This window comes from Anolis carolinensis, chromosome 2 (genome assembly GCF_035594765.1).
Source record: "Anolis carolinensis isolate JA03-04 chromosome 2, rAnoCar3.1.pri, whole genome shotgun sequence".
NCBI classification, from domain to species: Eukaryota; Metazoa; Chordata; class Lepidosauria; order Squamata; family Dactyloidae; genus Anolis; species Anolis carolinensis.
This window is the reverse complement of record NC_085842.1, coordinates 265,434,643-265,450,841: the sequence shown is the minus strand read 5'-3', so window position 1 is coordinate 265,450,841 and position 16,199 is coordinate 265,434,643. Positions and strand designations below refer to the sequence as shown.

At 36.3% G+C, this 16,199-nt stretch overlaps 1 long non-coding RNA gene across 1 annotated transcript; it reads left to right on the top strand.

The window, feature by feature from the left end:
• The first annotated feature begins 305 nt into the window (after positions 1 to 305).
• Positions 306 to 14,997, top strand: LOC103279357 (uncharacterized). Its single transcript, XR_506728.3, has 4 exons — positions 306 to 357; positions 459 to 512; positions 11,584 to 12,030; positions 13,302 to 14,997. It is a non-coding gene; the product is annotated as an uncharacterized LOC103279357 (long non-coding RNA).
• The last annotated feature ends 1,202 nt before the right edge of the window (positions 14,998 to 16,199 follow it).

Sequence of the window (16,199 nt, the reverse complement as noted above, 5' to 3'; positions counted from 1 at the left end):
GGTTTAATTCCAAAAACAAGCTTCCTGGGGAGAAGGATAAATGTTAATGAAATATGCTCATTGAAAGGGAATATTGGTGATTCTTTTCATCAGATCTGCTATAATCAACACAATTTCTGGATGAAGTCAGCACTCAGAATTTCATATACTGACATTTTCCTGACAGTGTCTGTATCATTTCCCAATGACTTTGTTTCCCAGTGAGGATTTAGCATTCTGTTAGGCAGGTTAATGGTTCAGAAGTTTCCAGCTGAATTTAGGGCTCAATTATGCAAGAATCCTCATGTGCTTTAAAGGATGGGCTTCACAGGTGGAGAGTAAATCACAAGCCTGGAGTGCTTCAGCTTGCTGCTAAAGGTCAGCTTACAGTAAAATAAGAAAATCACATTTTGGCATGAAAATCACCTCTTTATTTATTTATTTCCTTCCCCCCTTCTTTTTTTCTGTCTATTCCACAGCACCATACAATTGGAGAGGTCTATGTCCAATGCCTTCTGCTGCATTTTATATAGGTAAGGAGGAGAACAGAGACAGCTAAGCATGTGCCATCTTGAGAAGAGAAAATGTGCATTTTAGTTCTTCCAGACTAACATTATTTTTGTATAAAGTTAGAAAAGCGTGGCCCTAGTTAGCATACTCCTATGTCCTGCTTTTTGCTTCTGAACAGGTTTGCAGAGAAATAAAATACTATCTTTTTATTATCTTCAACACTCAAAACCTGCTCCAAGGAGCTAGGAAACTCCTGGGAGCTGTTTTTCAGATAATGGCAAAGTCTGCCACAGGGAAAAGAGAGGGGGATGAAAGTCCTGTTGTGTTATAAGATGTGCGGTGTTACAAAAAGGGCTAGTGATGTAGCATTAAATATTTGAATGGCCTTGCTCTCTGTCTCTTTGTTTGTCTGTGTGATTTTTGCAGTGGCAGGTTATGCCGCAGTCTGTTCTATCAAAATGTCTAAGAGTCCCACTATGTGAGGAAAATGGATTCACTACACCACTGGGAATATCTCGTTTTAATACTCTCATTCTTGTTCTTACATTTTAAATAGCATGTGGACAGAAGCCTAATGCTTACAATATATTAGAAACTTGAGGAAACTGTCACCCATTAGCTGAAAGTACACCCTAAAGACCTTGTATAGCCTCTATGCTCCCCAGTTTGATCTTTTGAAGCAGTATACACACACCTTTGGAAAACTCTGTCCTCTCCGATGTAAATATAGATGCAGTTTCTTTATATAAGACCCAAGGAGATTTGTTGTTTTTCCAGCTAGCAGCATAGAACATGAAATAGAATCATTCATTTGAAAACTTGTACTAGTGTTGTATTTAGCCAGTGGTTTGGAAAATTTAGATGCTTCATAACCCATAAAACAGTTTTTTCGGTACATTTATCATGAATGCCAGACAGAACTATGATATGCCAGCTGACCACCATGTAACATTCTACGTTTCTATATTAGTATAAGAGTTAAATGTATCCACCTTTTCTTGGAAATAATTTGAATTGGATCCAGATTTAGTATATACATGTGCAAAAAGTAACTTTCCAACCCCTTTTGCTCCACAGTAGGCCTTCAAGTACTCCAAATACTACACAGTGGGAAGAAAGGTCTGAAAATCAAGTGAAGGCACCTTCCAAGAGCAGAGCATTTCAGCTAGACTCTAACTCAGTGGTTCTCAGACTGTGGGTCCCTGAGTGTTTTGGTCTATAACTCCCAGAAATCCCAGCCAGTTTACCGGCTGTTAGGATTTCTGGGAGTTGAAGCTCAAAACATCTGGGGAGCTACAGGTTGAGAACCACTGAGCTAGAGGAAGGAAGATCTGGGTTCAAGCCCCTCAACTCAAATTATAGGGAGAAATACATGCAAAAAATGCATGTTACAAACATTCATATAACTCCATATTTTGACCTTTTAGACCAACTTATTTTCAAATGAGTTTTAAAGCATTTTATCTCTGTTCTTGTGACACAAAAGTAATCCCCCCTCAGCTAACACTGTTCTTGTAGCACTGTTGCATCATTTAATCTTCTCTCTTTCCCTTTATGTTATTCTGTGGAAACAAATAACTAACATCATTATTCAATGTCTTAGCTCAGAACCATCAAGGGATCAAAGCCCAAAGTAGAGTAATAATATGGCTTGGCTTTGCCTTGTATCTTTTTCCTTTAAAAGAACATTACATGGAAGCTATAAGAATAAGGATCAATTTTTAAAGGAATGTAGGTGCCTTTTCTTCAATATTTAAGAACAGCGGGATATTTTGAAAGAGCAATGTAGTTGGATATCCTGCCACTGTAAACGTTTGGAGGAGATGGTTAATATTTCACTGTTATGTGCTCATTTCCTTCTGTCCTCCACTTTGTGCCATTACTTAAGTTGTGATGGATGGGCAACCTCACTGGTTTTAGCAATTGTGAAAATAGTTGTAAATGCAAATATAAAATGTGAATAAAATTGAATATCTCACTGACAACTACATGTGACACGGAATATAATCTACTATTTCCTTGCACAGTGAACACATCTTCCAGCCATCATATTCCTCAGTAATGGCCATCCAATGTTTACTTGGAGAAGAAGACCCCAATATCTCTGTCAAACAAGTCTTACCAATAGGAATTTTTATGAAATCATTTCATAAAGTCCTTCATAATACATTCCTGACATTCATTCTTGCCCTGCATTCTGAAACAACAGAGAATGAATCTGTTCAATATATTTATTTAACAACCCTTCAAATAATATTTGAATACACCTTTCATGTATCACTTAATAGCATCATCTATAGGCTAAGGGGAAAAGCAGCAGTGGAAATTACACCTTTTGCCCTCAGCATTTATGGAGTAGCATTACTGCATATATAGATTTAATAGAAGTAAGTCCACAATGTCTTTCTTTTTCCTGTGTGAGGTTTTGGGAGCATTTTCGACTATAGTTTAATTATAGTGCTTCATTGTTTACTATCCTCCAGTTGCTATCTGACAATCCTGTATATTTCTAAAAGTTCATTGAAGGGAAGTGAAAATAATTAAGGTTCTTAACACTGGAATTCATACCTCAAGCTAATGGGGCATTGTGAGGGCATGTGTCAATCAGGCTTCAGCAATTAGTTAATGATATGTAAATATGGCTGCACAACAGAAATAGTGTGCAGGTAATTAATTTTCATAGCTCCGCTTATAGATTTTTCTTTTGAAAACATTCAATTGTAGGTTTGAAATTCTTCACAGATGCAGTTGTTGAATTAGGAGCTGTAACCATGGCATAGGTCAACATTATCAGTCCAAACATGTCCTCAATTTTTTTTATGTGCTTAAAGGATGTTATAACAAGAATGACCAGTTTCAATCATTAGCCTCAATGCTTATGGCAACATGCTTCTTTGAAAGAAAAGCAGAAGGTGGATGAGTGTCTCTTTCCTTTCTTCAGGAAATGGACCTTACCATCACAAACTGTTCCTGTTTAAGAAAGAACAGCATTAGGCAGATATTAATCATTTCTAAAATGTCAGAAAATTTTATTCATCAAGGTGGAAAAGTCCATGCATTCTGGATTTATTCAATAATAATATAAGACTGGCACTTAGGTTGCTTCTACAGAGCCATTTAATCTGGGTCAACCCAGATTGAAGAAAGCTCATTCACTGTTTGTGCTATTGAAATGACTGCATTACAATACAATTAGACCAAAGTAACTAAAGGCATTATTTTCTGTTACTTTGGTCTAATTGTATTGTAATGCATTTGAATTCAAAATTCTCATATATATTGCTTCTCCAATGTTTCATTAAGTTTGACATGAAATAAAATATTGCAACTCTTACTTTACATGCTTTGTTAGTAGGAATGGCTCTTTGCTCAAAAATACAAAACACATTACAGAAGTGGAGCCTGTTTTATTCCATTTCTAGAGATGCATCTACACCGGAAATTAATTCACCTTGACACCACTTTAGCTACCATTGCTCAATGCTATAACATCAAGGACATTGTAGTTTTACAACATCTTTAGAATTTTTTTGCCAAAGAGTATGGGTGCCTCATCAAAGCACAAATCCCAAAATTCCATAGCATTGAGCCAAAACAGATAAAGTAGTATAAAACTGTATTAATTACACAGTGTAGTGTCAGGCTAAGTTAAATATTATATAATGTTGTTGAACTTTGACTTAGTGCATCTTTCTTTTTAAAAAATAGGAAAATGTTAAAAATGGAAAGATTCAATTTGGACACTCATTTTTAATTACAGGATAGGGGTGTGTAATTTGGCAAAACAACCATGCCACTTTCAGATGTCCCCCTGTTCCATTTTGAGTGAACTTCCTGAATTTGGGAGGGGTCTCTGTTTTCATGCCAGAAAGATTTGGTCCATTGCTGCCAATGGGGAAAATTTAGAGGCTCGTTTCTCTGTCATTTTCAGGCCTATTAGCATGAAACCTGTCTCACTTGTAGGCCACATTTACTAATGCAAGCCTGTCAAATTTCAGAATGTTTTACAAATCCACTAAGTTTTTGGTAATTTTAAAAAATTTTACCATAACATTTTTTTCTTTAAAAAACCCACAATAGGTGGTTCTGAGAATTGAAGTCCCAAGCATATGCCACAAAAGGGGAGGAGAATGAAAACAGTCAACTGGGCCTCTGACTGGCTTAGAAAGAAAGTGAGAAACACACACAGAGAAAAGCCTCAACTCCCATCATACCAGTATTGCCAAATTCTTACCAGCCCATTTCAGCCTAGTGCCCTCCAAATGTGTTCAGAATGATGTCTAAGCATGAGCAGAATGTAGTCCAACAATCTGGGAAATACTGTTGTATATTAATTCTGGTAGGTAGAATTCACCTTAATAATAATAATAATAATCCAGTATATCTATCTTGTTTGCCGTGTCATACAATAATAATAATAATAATAATAATAATAATAATAATAATAATAATAATAATAACAATAATAATAATATAATAACAATAATAATTTCTTGCCTTCCTTTCCTCAAAGATCAAGGCGGGTTACAACATTGCTAAAACACATAATCATTTAAAAACACTCTGTAGAATACACATATTATAGCATATTTCGATAAAATACATATTAAAATACACAAAACAAAAGGTAGACATAGAGTGGCAGTTTAAAATTCATTATAAAATCTATCTGGGTAGTTGCATCGACTTGCAAACCTTGGTGAGCCTCATTCTAGCATTCAAGAGCAAACAATTGCAGATGTTTCCCCTATGCTGTTCAAGATCATTGGTGCATTGGTGACTTTAAAAAAAAACCCACTATTTTGACAAACCCCCTTATTTTGACAAACAAAGCCCCCAAACATATGCTGAGGAAACTTGTGGTAGATCTTTGTATAGCTAAGAGATCGGTCATAGAATCATAGAAAAAACTTAAAAAAATATTCAGGAAGGCTTTTAAAGAAGAAGGTTTTAAAGATTGAGTCAGGGGGTGTTGTAGTTTTAGCTTTAAATACATTTACAGCAGTTTTATGGATTTTAACTGTTAATTTTTTAATACCATTGATGTTAAATTCTTTTTTAATGTCTGTATATTTGTGGATTTTAAATTGTATTGAAATGTTTTTAATGTAAACTGCTTTGAGATAAAAAGTGGTGGTGATGATGATGATTTTTTTTTCATGTCAGGAGCAACCGGAGTTGCTTCTGGAGTGAGAGAATTGGCCGTCTGCAAGGACGTTGCCCAGGGGACGCCCGGATGTTTTGATGTTTTTACCATCCTTGTGGGAGGCTTCTCTCATGTCCCCGCATGGAGCTAGAGCTGATAGAGGGAGCTCATCCACACTCTCCCCAGGTGGGATTCGAACCTGGCAGCTTTCAGGTCAGCAACCCAACCTTCAAGTCACTTAGTCCACTACGCCATCTGGGGGTTCCATGTGATGATGATGATAGAATCAAAGAGTTGGAAGACACCCCAAAGACAATTCAGTCCAAATACAGGAATACAGACTCAAAAGTCTGGTGTGCCACAATTGTTTTGTCCATTCCTATGTCTCCTAAAAGATCTTAAATGTTAAGTCTTCTTTAGGAACTATTTCTCGGAATATTTTCAAGGTCATGACTAATTAGAAAGGTATGGTCTGTGAGTGTCGGAGGATATTCTAATTAATACGTAGTTTGGCTGCTGCTTATTCACTTGTCTATTTGGCTTATCAATCATGTTTTGACTTATCTAAGTGGATAGTAACACAAATGTTATTCACACATCTGGGTAATAAGACATCTGAGGAAAACAAAAAAATGGGATAATATTTTAAAATAAAAAACATTGCAGCTTACTCCAAAGATTAACATCTCTGCAAGCTAATGGGAAGGGGCTGCAAAATGGTCAAGGCTGGGATATTTTGCAATGTTGTTCCAGGGATTACCAAATACCGATTGAGGAAGGAGATTTGCTAGGTTTATATCTTTATATCTTTGATGCATCTGCCTTTGATGCTTCTGCCTGCATTTTAATAAAATCTTATAATCTTAAGTACTTGTGTACTTGTTGCCTCTGAATTCAAAAACAATTTTTGATTTTTGCAAAACATTTTTTTCCTGTGGCAGTTAAAATGGAACCATAATACTATGATTGTGTTGTGACCAAGTGCTCCAAACTAGAATGTGTTGACAAGCGAGCACGTATGACCCATCTATTTCAAGAACAGAATCAGTCATGAGCCTATTATCTGAAAATACACAATTATAGCATGAAAATCTATTACATTTAACCAGAGTGACATATTAAGTCATATATTGCATGTAAACAAGAAGGCTACAATACAATTAAGTTAAATATAAAGCTTTTATTTCAGGGAAATCTGGGAGAAAGTCCACGTTCTTTGCATATGCTTATCTCCTAGATTTAAATGAGTGCCAAGCTTTCTCCGAAATTCCCAGAACAGAATTTTCATTTTAAATAGCTAATGTGTATGTTATTAAGTCAATATAAATTAAGACTTCCTTTGTGAAGACGCTCTTGTTATGATCAACTTTTAAAATCGGCTGGAGCAAATTGTGTGGAAAACCTTTGATTTCCTTTCCTCTCCATTTAATGCAGGATCAAAGGCAACGTTTATTATCTCTGTCTTTGTCACCGGCTTTCAAAAGTATGGCTTTTGAGCTAGAGACCTCCAAATGAGTTTAGAGAGCATAACCTGTTTGGATGCTTTGAATGTATTAGTGCAAAGTAAAGGCTTGGGATTACCCTGTGCCAATTTGCAGCCTGTCACCCTCCCCCTGCAGCTAAAAAAGATTTGAATATAAAACTGTTCTATCCCCATAGGGATTGCAAAGTTTTCAGAAACAAATTTATCTTTGATTTTTGCTCCTTATTTCTCTGACAGGAAAACAAGGCCAATAATCTCTAGTCTCAGAAAGTTTCCTTTTGAAGACAACAGTCCATTATAACATTCAGAAAATATGTTGTTTACCTTGTAAAAACTTGCTGTTTATTGGCTATTGAAAATGAATTATCTCTGAAAATGTCCAGAAAAGCCACAGATTACAGTAGCTAGTTGCAGAAGAGTGCAATGAATCCTGTAGTCTTACACAAAGTATGAATTCACAAATGAATGGAAATTCCTCTGGCATTCAGCTACTCTTGTTGAAGAGCATAGATAATTCTGTCATTCCAGGAGGGATCAAAGTATACATTTGGATATTTAAGTCTAGCACATTAATTTAAAGTAATCTTCTCCAGCTGGATGCTCTCTTAATGTTGTATGACATTAGATTAGGAAAGTGTGGTTCAAGGAATATTCTAATACATTTTGATACATTCCTTTGCAATGACCTATATTCCTCCAGAGCTACTTTCAGCCACTTGAAGGGTTCTCGTACTGCAAATGAGTCCACCCTTCCTAATTGTTTGAATTCCTTTCTTACCTCAGTTAAAATAACACTTAAATTAACATGGCAGTCTTTTAAAATTACCTTTTGTTGCACAGAGATATCAAATGAGACTTGCATTTTGTGGGCTAGCCTTTTTGTAAAATCAAATCTTTATTTTATGGGATCTTATTGGGAAAGGAGACTAATACCCAGTTCATAAAAAGTTCTTCTTTGAACAGCCAAAGTACTTATTGCATGAATTATCTCTTAGTTCTTGACTTCTAAATCGAAGTATGTGAGAGCCCATTTTTTAAGAAGCAGTATAGGAAATTTTAAAAGATGCTCCCCCGTGAAATAACCAAAATTAGTAACAGAGGGCACATCCAGTTTTTTTAAAAAGACCACAAAGCTCCATGACACATTTACACTGACTAAGGATGAAAATGGCAGAAAACCAATCAAACGTGCACCTGATGAAACCAATCAAACGTGCACCTGATGACACATCTTGAGTTGAGTTGTGTTTATACACACCTGAGAGTTTGGCTCTCACTTGGTTTCAGGATTCGCAGAATCCACAGCTTCATGGCCGTGGAGGATTCTTTTTCCCCCAAAGCTTCGTACCACAATGCACATGTCCGGATTACCAGAGCACCCATGCTTTAATCAGTTTCATCATGTGATGTGGTTTACACATAAGTGCACTGATGCATATTATTAGCTCTCCTTTGGAGTATATTGTAATTTTGCATAATCTAAAACACTGTATTTTCAAGTTGCCTTCAATCCACATGAAGTGATTAATATGTATGTGCCCCCAGATTTTGTTCCTGTTCTTTCTGATTTTATTTTGGAAATCCATACACATTTTATTTATCCCAGAATATTTTCTGTAAGCTACCGATATGATCAGAGACATTTCATATCAGATTCCCATGTTGTTGTTGTTGTATAAAAAACCCCAGAAAGCTCAACATTTTTGAATCAGTTTGGTGTGCCCAGAGTTTGATTCTGTTTGTTCAATCTGAAAAAGGAGAGCATATTTTATTGCTTTACTAGAAGCATTTGTCATAGCAATACTTGGATGGTTTGCCTGCCACCAATTGCAGTTATCAGGAGTCACTTTGCTTATTTTGCATACAGCTGTGCTATAATGGAAATTTCACTTACTATATTTCTTAAGTCCATTAACATTTCATGCAGTAGAGTCTCACTTATCCAAGCTAAACGGGCCGGCAGAACCTTGGATAAGCAAATATCTTGGATAATAAGGAGGGATTAAAGAAAAACCTATTAAACATCAAATTAGGTTATAATTTTACAAATTAAGCCCTAAAACATCATTTTATACAACAAATTTGACAGAAAAAGTAGTTCAATACGCGGTAATGTTATGTTGTAATTACTGTATTTACAAATTTAGCACCAAAATATCATGATATATTGAAAACATTGACTACAAAAATGCCTTGGATAATCCAGAACCATGGATAAGTGAGTCTTGGATAAGTGAGACTCTATTGTACTAACATTTACAGTTTTAAAAGAAATTATTGACTGTGGAAACATGAATAGCAGCAATAATCTTCTTTTATGTTTTATATATCATATGTCAGCTATGAACCCCATTTAACAATGTGAGCTTAACAATTAATGCAATCTACGAAATTTCAACTGGTACAGGACATGACAGTCATTATAAGAACTAGACAACTGGATCATATTGCTATACTGGTTGATAGTGCTTTTGTGGACCCAATTGAAATTACTTTTTGTTTACCTTGAAAGCTTTGAATTGTTTGGGTCCACTTTACTGTTTAATTTTCATAAATGAGTCCTAAGTCTTTTGTGCATTGCCTGCATAATCTCAAGTCAAAATGAACATTTTAGACTCAGGTGGGCATTCTATTTTTCAAATGCTTCAGGTGCTAATTGTGCATTTTTCATACCAAATTCTTCAGTTGCCTTCATTGCACTCACCTATGAATTAGTTAGAATTGCTTCATACCTCTAGCCACTTACATAATTTGCATAAATAGGCTTGAGTTATGACTTTAACAATAGGAGATATCATTTGAAATTTGCATTGTGCCAAGATGTTAATTACCTACAGCAGTACCAACAGTGGCATAATTTACATGCAGGAAAATTATACCTCCATTTGTAAAGTTCATGGCTTGAATAGTTTCACATAAAATATTGTCACAGAGGATATTTTTACAAATAAACTTGAAGGAATGAATGCATTTATGAAAAAACAAAACAGCTTCAGAATAAAATCAAAAGAGTGTGAAGTGTGCATGTAGTATTCTCTGCAATTGCATTGATAATGGTTGAAAGTACAGTACATACTTTCCTGGGAGCTGGTAAATCTGATTGGTCTAACACTGTTTGAGCAGATATATGCTACCATGATGAGAATTTCTTCCCCTGGCCATTCACCTAAAGTGTTCCACATCATTCAGGAATCATCTCACAGAAATTAGACCACACAACTCCCTTGTTGCAGTAGCTCCACTGGCTGCTGGTTCATACATCCCTATATTATTAAAGTAAAAATAATCTGAATGAGATGGGAAGGACAGCAGGGGTGTTGGCCAAAACCACCATTAGTGATTTTTTTTTCTTGAGCTGTAGAGATCTGAGTAATAAAACCAATTTCAAAGGACTTTTGAGAATTGTCTAAGTTGCTAATTAGATCCTGCAAGGAGTGACAAACTGTCCAAAACTATGATAAGTAAATCTCAATTCTGCTTCAACAGAATAAAGACCAATATCCTTTATAATGTTTCCATCATTACAATAGTTCCTGGGAAATCCAAAGTTAGGCAGTGGAAGGAATAGGAGCAGCAATATTTCTCTCACTTGTGCTACCATAATGATACAATGGGCAATTTCTATGGGATCTGCTGTCATAGTTTCATTTATATTTACAGCAAGCTACATTTGGGAAAGGATTGCCTTTGTGGTTCAGTGAGAGAATGAGGTGAAAGCAGAAGGAGAATGGACACTGAGATCTCAGACTGGCTTTGAACAGGGCTACTTAAATGTTTTCCACTTGTGACCCCTTTTTACCTGAGAAATTTCAAATGATACAAGGTATATAGTACAGACAGTCCCTGAGTTTCAAACATCCGACTTACAAATGAGTCAGTTAAGAATGGGGGTGAAACAATAAGTGAGATAAATCTACCCCCTGGAAGGGATTTTGACTCCTGAAATAGTTATCATGGGGAAAAGGTGTCTCAACTGAAGCTTTATCACCAATCCTTGTTTTCATGACAAGCCATTTTTTTCCCAAAATCCAATGATCACAGGACAGAACGTGAGATGAAATCTTCTAAACAGGGACACAGACAGTAAAACAAACAACACAGGTGTTTTAACCATTCTTTATATTATCCAATGCTCTCTCTCTCTCTCTCTCTCTCTCTCTCTCTCTCTCTCTCATATGTGTGGAGTTAAACTTTAAATACAAATTCAGCTTAAGAACAAACCTACAGAAGCCATCTTGTTCATAATTTGAGGACTGCCTGTATATAACATAGGTATAAAAATGAAACTTTTACTGTAAATAAATCAGCATTTGCAAGATTTTCTAAACAGGCTGATTTTCTATTTTGTGGAGTTCAGCTGCAGCATTTTCTGCACTCTGCATGATATTGTTAACATATTTGCGTAAATGAGTGGCATTCAGAAATCGTTTCCTGTTGTCATTTTTTGTGTGACCCCAACATTCAGGTGGCACTCCATTTGAGACCAGGACCCACAGTTTGAGAAGCTGTCTACATCATTGTTATTTGGGTTCCATGGAGGAGTTTTCATGTTCAAAACTACAGCAGCAGAGGGAGGAGAGACCTGACCAGGCACACCAACCAAACCTTGTTTAGCCCTGCTGGACAGTCACAGTTACATTTGCTGTTATTTGTCACTCTGACAGTTGCCACAGAGGTCTGGAGACCTCTTGGCTATCAATGGGCACCTTTTGCGATGATCCTGGATGCTTCCTTTAGAGACGTTTCAAAAGGCCCAGCCATGACTGCTATAAAGACTGCATAATTGCATATTGGGGTCCATCTGTACAGTAGTTACTTATGATGATACGGTGGAGGTGGATCCACAGAGAAGTTTACTCCATTAGAGAAGACTCCTCCTGATTCAACATTATGCCTTTTAGAAAAATATTTGGTAAGCAAACATGAGAACATCCTAGTGCAAAGATATCAGAAGCTTTTCGGCCATTTGTTCATATTATTGGGTGTCTGATTCTTATCTAAGCTGCTGTGCAATTTTATCTTGACTATAATTACCCATTGTAATTGCTTCCCATGAGATCTTCAAGTTTTTACTTAGATTCAAGATATTCTTTTTTTATTTATTTTTATCCACTGGTGGAGTATTCTGAGAGAGTTCAATTATCAAACTTTTAACTGTATATCTAAGATGTTTAATTAGAATCACTGCATATCCTTTTAGTTCATTTTCCAGAAAGAGATAATTATGTTCACAGTTTCTTTGTAGACTTTCCTTTGCCATTCAACCATAATCCTAAGAGAGATAAATAAAACATTATCTTATATATTGCTCTTTTTAATGGTGCAATGTAAAATGTTGTGGACATTGACTAGTCACATAAACATATTAGTTCATTCTAACATGACTGTCTTATTTGGGGTGCTTTTGAAGAGTCTTGACTCAGAGAAAGAGGAGGAAAAGGGAGAAGCAGCATTAGATTCACCAGAGGAATTTCTAAGCAGAGAATAAGCTTTGAGAAGCACTGTGAGATGAACCATTTGGGGAGGCCTTTGAAGCTCCTGATTAAGTTGAGAAAATGTAAGAAGCTTTCAGTGATTTCCCCCCTAGCACTGAAGGAAAAAAATGGCTGAAAAATTTCCCACGCTAGTGTTCGCAGAAGACAATGCATGGCATTTCAGCTGATTTTTCAAAGGAGGAACAGAAGTTATGGAAAGTTTGACAGTGATAGGGGAAAGGTTCTTCCTGACTACTTCCATTCCCCCTTCTAGATCAGCAAGAATGATGGTTGATGACTTTAACTGTGCAGGATTATACCATTTCTACACTTCTAGTCCCATTCGATGTACAGTTTAAAATGTCAGCAACTAGGTTTGGATAAAGTGCATGAAAATGATATTCCATATTTTCCCTAAAAATGATGAGTTATAAATATAATAAGAATTCAACTTTCTTATCATTCCCTGTGTTAACAATTTCCAAAGCATTTATCACTATCTCAAAATTGCTTTTCAGCCTTTTGGCTAAGATCAATTGTAGTGTAGTATCCCAAAATGGTTCATTTATGAGTTGTAACAACTGCAATTCTGATTTTGGTTTTAATTAGTTATCTAAGTGATCCCAGTTGTATCTGTTATGCCTGGCAAGTGATTACCTCCTTGCTGTTGAGTGTATAAGGTGTGTTCTAATGTGCTTTTGTATTTCAGGACATCACAGCAGCAGCATTCAGAGGAAAAACATAAGGATAAAAATAAGTAGTTTACCAGCTTCTCATTCAAATTATTTGAAGTGAAAATGATGGTCTTCTTGTGACACCGTAATGATGAACTTTAAGAAAAACATAAAACTGCCTCCTTTTTAACAGTTAAGCCAGCATTTGAAATTGGTAGTGCAGATTAACTATTTGACATTCATGTGGCATTTTTCTGTCTTCATTTTTCAGGATTTTTAATGTTTTTGGGAAGGATTGTTCTTCTATCTTCTGTATTGTCAGAAAAAAATGCACTCAACGCATAGCATTCAACAAAGTAAAATGTTAGTTTCATCAAATACATTTTTGTGATCATTTCTGGGGGTTTTGTTCATTCTAATTATACAACTGTGGGAGTATAATTTCAGTGTTCTGCCATGAAGAACATTCTATTCCTAATCAAATGGATACAATTTATCCTATCAATAGGCAGTTTAGCATGGATAATCTCTTTGGTAAAGTGGACTTACTTTTAAAATTAGAAACAATGGCTTCTGTACCAGAGCTTTTCAGTGAAGTTGACCCATTGTTTCTTCTGCAATTCACCAGAAGCAAAATTGAAATAGTCATTCTACATAGCACTTAGTATTGCACCATTTAATCCACTGTAAAAGTCTTTTTCCCTTACAATCAAGATCTTTTCATAGTTAATGTCTACTCAAGTAAGTCCCATTTAACAATGATCCCCTGAAATATTAATTCAAACTTTCTTCTTTATTGGTTCAGCCCATTTTATTGCTGTCTTTCAGTGCTGCTGGGGCTTTTGTGATGCATTGTGCCTTCATTAATTCAACCAGGCAATGTTATTTCCCCATTTTAGAAGTAGTTACTGGTTTCTTTGCATTATTATACATCAAAATGGCCATATTTATGTAGAAAGAATGAAAATCCATCATTCAGACAAGGGCTCAATTTAACAGTGTCAGAGCATAAAACTCCAGTGTGCTCATGAGGGAGGTCCAGAACATCAAGAGCTGTTCTTCTTTCTCTAGCTGTGCAACAGCAAACAAGTAGTACCTGGGAGTGCATCTAGAGAGAACCAATAGGCTTTTCATTTGGGGAAGAAAACTATATAGTAAGGTGAAGGATTTTGTATAAATTACTAAGAATGTATCCACACTGAAATTACTCCTGGTTACATTAGAATAAAGTCCAAAGAAGATTTTGACCACAAACACAAGGGACAAAATTGACTCATGGCCAGGTCAATGCTAATCCTCATTTATGCTTAACAGGAAGAAATAAAAGAAAGCCACATATGAAAGTTCCAGAAGCCTTTAAGAGCAACCACCTCAGTAGTGTTATTTCATGAATACAAATGAAATAAGAAGCAAGACACAAAGACTTGAGTTATACAATGGTTACTTTATTTGTCATAAACAGTTATTTAATGAATAAAAAAGGAGGGTGAAGCAACCCAATGTGGTCTGGCAGGGACCATGTGTCTGTTTGTGATCACTTTCTGAGTCTCCTTTGGGGGAAAAATGGCCCTGAGGTGCAATCCAATGCTATGAGTTGCCCCCCTCAGCTGGCCTTTTTCTGAATGATGAACTCAGGGCACTTCCTCCAAAGTTGCAGAGAGGACCACACCCCAAACTATCCCCAAGAGCAGATTCCTTTAAAGCTCTCCCAGTTGTCAGACAAAAAATGGTCACTCCTCCACTAAACAAGTGCAAAGTGCACATTGAACTATTCTGTTCTCCTTCCAACAACTGGTTTTTTACATTTTGGAACTTATTGAATGAAAATTGTATTTGTTCAGAAGCATTATATCTAGAGGGGATCTGTTTTTCACAAGTCTGCACAAAATAAAATTTCTCTGAACAACAAAAATTGTGTGAGGTGTGACAACATTTGAATTATCCCATCGGAAGGGAGAAAATTGTAATTGCTAATTGGAAAAATACTTGATTATGAGGCATAAAAAGAGAGATTATTTATTTAAATATAGATAGTGTACATTTGATAAAAATATATATATTATTTCATTGTCATATGTGTGTGACTGCTACACTGCTACACCTGGCATTTTGACAGAATGCTGACATACTTAAGGAAGAAGATAGCTTAGAACATTTACTTTTTGGGACTGTCATTTACAGAAATTCCCACTCAGTCATAGAATTCTGGGAGGGAAAACAGTCTTTGAAGTTCTTGTGACAGCTCTGCTACTCTACCATTCTTTTAATGGAAGTTTCCGGGCAACTGTGGACATCAGTATTCTGTGTACAATAAAAAACCAAGACTTATGTTTTGGATATAATAAGACCATAACTATATTGGTTACAGCTGAATTGGTTAGTACACCTCATGGGTCGAGGATCCTATAAATCAGGCAGCTGGTTTGATGCCTTGAACCTGAATTTAAACTTGACCCTTGGACAACTGCTGGACCTGTCCCATGGTCGCTGACTTAGTAGCAGTGGGTGCCTGCTACTAAGTCTTTGGGGCCACTGCCTAGCAGCATCAGGTTCCCCAGATTGGATACCCCTTTGAATGTCAGTCCCATATACACTGGCATAAATATTTTAGAATACAAACCCATACCATCCGCCAATCCCAAAGTTGTGATTACTTGAACAGGAAGAGATGGGTGGTTAGAGGATTGAAAAAATTGCTGCTTTCTTCCTTCTGGGGCCAACATTTAAAATATTTGCCAGTCCTCCAGTTCAGCCAATGGGAGTCCAAGACACTCCAGCTCACATTGGCTGTGGTATCCACATGACTCCCCATAGTGACACCCAACAAATCTTTGTGACTTCCTGCTACCTGTCACAGAGGTTTGCTGGGTGTCACTTTGTGTTCTGCATGTTCATCACTCCACCTCCCAGGAACAAAAGTGTCAGTTGATATT